Below are 6391 nucleotides of genomic sequence, written 5' to 3'. Positions count from 1 at the left end.
AATTGCATTATTAGATAGGGTATTCAAGATCTCACTGAGATGTTAATATGTGAGCAAAATCTCAAAGGAGTTGAAAGACATAGGAAGATATAAACAGATAAAAATATCTAGAGCACAAGTCCTAAGGTGGAATTGTGCCTGATAATGTTTGATGAACAGCAGAGAGGCTGGAGTATAAAGAGCAATTCAAGGAACAGGAGGAAATGAAGTCAGTGAGAAAAATGGGTGGGGTGTGGACAATCAGGAAGGGATTTTAGCTTTTACCATGAGTGAAAAGGAGATTCATTAGAGAATTATTTTTCTTTCCTCTTTATTATAGAAAATTTCAAGCATATGTAAAAGTAGAGAGATAGTACGATTGAGCCTCATCATCCAGTTAAAATAATTGTTGATATAAGACCATTCTTATTTCTTCTGTATCCCTGCTCAGTCCTTCAATTCCTGATTATTTTAAAGCAGAATCAAGACATCATATCATTTGGCTTATAACTATTTGGTAATATTTTTGAAAGAAAAGACCTTCATTGTCTTAAACATAATCATAAAGCCATTATTATACCTGAAAATAAAAATCTTGGTGTTAACAAATATCCAGTAAGCATTCACATTTCCCCCAATTATTTTAGAAATGTGTTTTTTATGGTTATTATTTGTGTAAATCAGGATTATAAAGTGTTTGGAACAAAGGGGTAACAGAAACACTCTGGCTGATGTGGTAAGAATAGTATATGGAGTGTCAAAGAAAGAAGCAAGCAGAACAGTTGGAAGCCATTGTAGTTATTTGGAAGAGGAGTAATGGTGGCTCAACCTTAGAATGGTAGCTGAGGAGGTGGTGATAAATTGAGTGCTGAATATATTGGAGCCAATAGATTTTCTAAAGGTATTGGGTATGGAGTGAGAGAGAAATCATAAGGTTAGTATAAGGTTGTTGGGTTAAGCTGGCCAACAGTGTTGATAGGTCTGTGGGGTTAACAGAGTTAAGTTTGGGCAGTTCAAGACTGTACCTAGAAATGAGAGTCCCCAGCATATTGTTGATATATAGAGAGAGCTATGAGACTGGATGGAATCACCAATATCTTTAGTGTAAATTGAAGAGCGAGGATAGCCAAGGACACAGCCCTGGGGTGTTGCAAGGTTTAAGTAAGGGAGAAAAACCAGCAAAGGATACTGACGAGCTGCCAGGGAAGCAAGTGTTCTGGGAGTTAAGTGGAGGCAGTGCTTTATGGCGTGGGTAGCCATCAACAGTGTCAAAAGCTATTGTTATGTCAACCAACATGAGAACTGTAATAAAGGATAATAGGACTTATTCTCTCATGTGATTTTGTTTATTTAAAAAATATTTATTGCCTACCTACTATATTTCAGCCCCTGATTAGACACTGAAGATAAAAATGAGAAGAGGACATAAGTTCTACCTTTAGGAATCATATACTAGTGGGGATGTATTAGAAGACATTTAAAAACACTATTATAACTTATCCATTTTATTCTCCATTTGGTTCACCTGTAAAATAGAGCTAATTGTACCTTCATTATATGTTGTGAGAATTAAACAATATTATACTATATAAGGATATGAAAAAAGTATTACCCTCTAGAATTATTTGGTTAATTACTCTTCTTATTTAGAAGAAATATCAATACATTTGTGGTACAGGATAAAACCCAGAGGTCAGGCTTAATTGACAAAAGATTATCTTTAAGTCATAGGCTTAAGAAGAGGAAATAAACGTGAGTATCTCTAAAAATAACTTTGGAAGGAGAGTGTGGAGCCTAAAATAAAAATAAGTGGGTAGAGGATGAGATCATGGGCTGGAGAAAGGCCAGAAGGAGAAAGGCTGGGTGGTCTCTGGTTGAAGCAAGGCAGGACAAACAAAAATATCTAAGAGGGAATTATAATGGATCAATTTAAAACTGTGGAATTGGATTGACATAAGATGAAAACCGGGACAATTTGCAAAGGCACAGGACCAATTTCTCTAAAATTCATAAAAATGAATAAGGTGTAGAATTGTCCTAGGCTCTAGAGCGGGAGTTCAGCTCAATCCAACAAAGACGTTAAGAGCCAAAATGGGCTGAGCTGACATCTGGGCTAAATATGTAGATAGCTTGGCATGGAGTAGGTGTTTAGTAAATGGCAGCATTTACTGCAGCAGGATATACACATTCCCTAGAAAAGTCTTGTCTACCAAGGTGTTGGTAGCAGCTGTCTCAATCATTAGGAATACACTTCCTTGCTTTTTACATTCTTTGTGATTGTGTTTTTAAATTTTTCTCCAAAAAAGTCCATATTCATTCGTAATAAGAAAAACAATATTAGAAACTTTTTTCTAGGAGAAATCAAAGTTAGCCATACAGTTTTTATCTAGTCCTTATGAAGCCAATCTTAAAGTGGGAATAAATCCCCTCCTGAAATATGGCTGATGAAATCATTTTGAATGAAATTTTCTAACATGAATGAGGTCCCAAGGCCTTGCAGGTATGATGATACCACCACCACCAATGGTGTCACTGAACCAGGTATTCTGATATTTCATTTAATGCTAAGAAAGTGTGTACATTTGTGAACATAAACAACTTTAATTTTGATTTTGTTTTTTTAAATCACTACATGGAAAGCAGGGTGATTAGGGTAAGGGTATATGGAAGAATAACATTTGAAAATTGCTTTCAAGAAACTGCTAAAGTGTTGTATGTATAAAGGCAATACTGAAGAGATTATTCAATTCAATTAAAAAATTTCATTGAGCTTTGCTGCATGCTGGGATTCTCAGAGTGAATCAGACACAGGGGCTATCTCCTACCAGGGGAAAAAGACATGTAAACAAATAAGTGACAATGTGACAAATGAGGCAATAGAAACACAGAGAAGCTACCTGAAAGTGCAAGGCTAAGAGTGATTAATTTTATCTGTAAGTTTAGGAAAACATTTCTGAAGTGAGGAATCTAGTTGCTGAGGACTAAAAAGAAAATACTCTGCCATCCAAAATGGAAACACTCATTCTAAATAAGGAATTGCACTTGGTGTTTGTTGAGAAGTGTGAGTGAGCAGGGTATCAGCATATGAGACAAGTAAGTTTAACAGAGGGCAAACTCAAGACCCTTGTGTTTCTATGAAGGGCCCCGATGTACAGTGGGCAGTATGGAGGGCAATGGTTAGGGAGATCATTTGGGACCAGTATGCTGTATGAACTGAAAAACATAAGTTTTGTATAACAAGATGATTGTCACCCATCAAAAATGTCTAAACCAAGCAATATGATACGTGCATATACCATGCAGTGGGGATGAAGAATGGGTGCAGAATCTGAGCAACTTCCAAGAGATGACAGTGTTGCACATAAGGAAAAAAAAAGTGAAGATATAGGGAAATAATGAGTTTTGGGGTTGTAACTGGAAGCACTGGGGGATTCTGGATAGATGTTCCCGACAGCCAGTAATGCAAGATTGAGAAAATCTTCAAAGTTTGAACATAGGAACTATGTAAGGAAGTAACAAAAAACTTGCAGCAACAGATTTAGTGGGATTTAAAAGTTTGAAAAGACTCTTTAAACATCAATTCTTAACGTTTCTACGTTCTTTATAAATCAGAGGGGCCAAAAAGAGTATCAGAGGGAAAAAAACAAAAATGGGATTCATTGGCTTTAAATGGGTGACTGCCATAAGAGTTTGTTTGTTTGTTTTAAGTTCAGTTCCACAGACATTTTTTGAGTACCTATTCTGTGTCACACACTGTATATTGTAGTGCTGGGGACATCAATTTGTGTAAGGTATTATACTTATGAAACTTAACATTCTGTTTTGGTTATCAGACCTATAAACGGTTACACTGATAAAGTATTCTCAGGGATAAGATATATGTAGAGGAAGAACAAAATATATCCGGAAGACTGTACAATTGAATAATCCAATTAGTGCAGTATACTAATCAGGTTGCTTTCACCATTTTTGTGTAAATTAGCTTAACTATGACACATGATATGATTATACTCCTATAATCTAAACTAATATTGCCTGCCTTTCTTGATTTCTTTTTTCTTTTCTTTTTCTTTTCTTTTCTTTTTTCTGTTCTTTTGTCTTTCTTTCTTTCTTTCTTTCTTTCTTTCTTTCTTTCTTTCTTTCTTTCTTTCTTTCTTTCTTTCCATTTAAGACAGGGAATACTTCATTCAAACTCATCAGAGAAATGGACAGCTTGGGTCTATAATAAAGCATTGTATGTTAAAATATAGGCCAGTAATTGTATGTGAGAGTATATACTGCTACATACAAATTAACTGATCAGAGCACACTTTTCAATGTTTAAAACAGACTAAGCTTCCCTGTAAAAGCAGCACCTATGTGACTTTTTAAACTTGTTCTTTTTCCTCTCCTTCAACACAATCCATACCAACCACCTCATAATCCTTCTCAAGGGCAGCCATGTCCTCACAGGCCTTGGGAAACTCTCCTTCCTTCATACCCTCATCCACATACCAGTGAACAAAGGCACACTTGTCATACATCAGGTCATACGTGTGGTTCAGGCAGACCCAGGCCTCAGCAATGCTGCTCAGCATGCACACATCCTGCTGTACTTTGGCCAGGTCTCTACCAGGTACCGCAGTGGGAAACTGGTAATTAATGCCAACATTGGGGCCAATGGGGCATCAGTCCACAAACTGGGTGGTACACTTGGTCTTGATGGTGGCAATGGCAGCATTAGCATCTTTGGGGAACCATGTTGCCATGGTACAACAGGCAATAAGCCATGTGTTTACCATGGCGAGGGTCACATTTCACCATCTGGCTGGCTGGCTCGCTCAAAGGATTCATTGGTGATCTCTGCTATAGAAAGCTGTTTGTGGTGGGCTTTCTCAGCAGAGATGACAGGAGCATATGTGGCCAGAGAGAAGTAGATGTGGGGATAGGGCACCAGATGCGTCTGGAATTCTGTCAGACCGACATTCAGGGTTCCATCAAATCTGAGGGAAGCAGTGATGGAGGACACAATTTAATCTATCAACCTATATAGGCTACTGTAGGTTGGGTGTTCAATATCAAGGCTCCTACAACAGATGTCATAGATGGCCTCACTGTCTACCCTGAAGGTACAATCAGAGTGCTCCAGGTTGTTGTGGATAGTGAGGATGGAATTGTAGGGCTCAGCTTACAGCTGTGGAAACCTGTGGGGCTGGAAAATTGGAGAACTCTAGCTTGGACTTCTTGCCATAATCCACAGAGATGATTCATCAGCAGAGGAACTAGTTCCCCCTCCAAAGCTGGGGAAAACCAAGAAGCCCATGTAGATCTGTGTACTGGTTGGCCAATTTCTGAAATCGGTCCAAGACAAGGTCAGTAATCTCCTCGTCAATGTTGTGGTGCCCTTGGGCATAGTTATTGGTGGCATCTCCTTGCCTGTGATGAGCTGCTCAGGGTGGAAGAGCTGGCTATTGGTGCCAGTGCGAACTTCATCAATGACTGTGGATTCCAGGTCTACCAACACTGCCCTGGGCACATGCTTGCCAGCACCTGTCTCACTGAAGAGCTCTTGATGTTGAAGGAGTCATCTCCTCCTCCAGTGGTCTTGTTACTTGGCATCTGATCACTGGGCTGGATGCCGTGTTCCAGGCAATAGACCTCCCAGCAGTCCCTATCAATCTGGACACCAGCCTGGCCAACATGGATGGAGATGCATTCATGCATGGTTGCTGCTTTGCAGCTGCCAAGCAGATGGCAGAGAGGAAGAGAAGTTTTTGCTTGTTAGAGCATGACACTTAGGCAGTTGATGTTAGAGAAACTCCAAACTAACATTCTTTTACCTGCGGAGAAGATAAAATACACAATAGGAGTGTGGCTAAAATCACATATACCTGTCTCAATTACTAGAAAAGCAATTTAAAGCATTTTCCACATGGCTGGTATCTACTGGATATTAGTGCCTTAATAGCCATCATTTATAGAGCATAGTTGTATGCTTGTACGTCTACTTTCTCATTTAATTCTTACATAAAGTGAACAGTTTCACAATTGATAGGTGATGGAGGCCGGGTTTGAACCCAGGCAGTTTGGCTCTGGAGTGTATATTCTTAACCAATCTATACTATTGCCTCTCAAAAGTCTTGCTTGTTCATTTTGTTTGTTTTTCAAAAGTCTTAAAAGACAACAGGTTTTGCAAGATTATTTAGGATGAAAAAACATAGGTGAAGAATAAAAAAATAGCCCATAAATTTTTTATGTGGCTTTTTGAATGGGATAATTATTGTCTTATGTGGCAGTTTCAAATAATTATTTGATGTTATTATTTTACGTGTTTTTTTCAAATTGCTAATGTGGTTCTTCTAGCTTGGGTAGAGAAGAGTATTTGTGGAAGAAATATTTATGAAACATTTTCATAAATAGTACTTGGAAGATT

At 38.2% G+C, this 6391-nt stretch overlaps 1 pseudogene; it reads right to left on the bottom strand.

Moving 5' to 3' along the window:
• Positions 1-4346: 4346 nt before the first annotated feature.
• Positions 4347-5682, bottom strand: LOC131511759 (tubulin alpha-1A chain-like; annotated as a pseudogene).
• Positions 5683-6391: the final 709 nt, after the last annotated feature.

Source organism: Neofelis nebulosa, chromosome 5 (assembly GCF_028018385.1).
Source record: "Neofelis nebulosa isolate mNeoNeb1 chromosome 5, mNeoNeb1.pri, whole genome shotgun sequence".
In the NCBI taxonomy this organism is placed as follows: Eukaryota; Metazoa; Chordata; class Mammalia; order Carnivora; family Felidae; genus Neofelis; species Neofelis nebulosa.
Note: the sequence above shows the minus strand (reverse complement) of the source record. Positions and strands in the feature narration are given on the sequence as shown.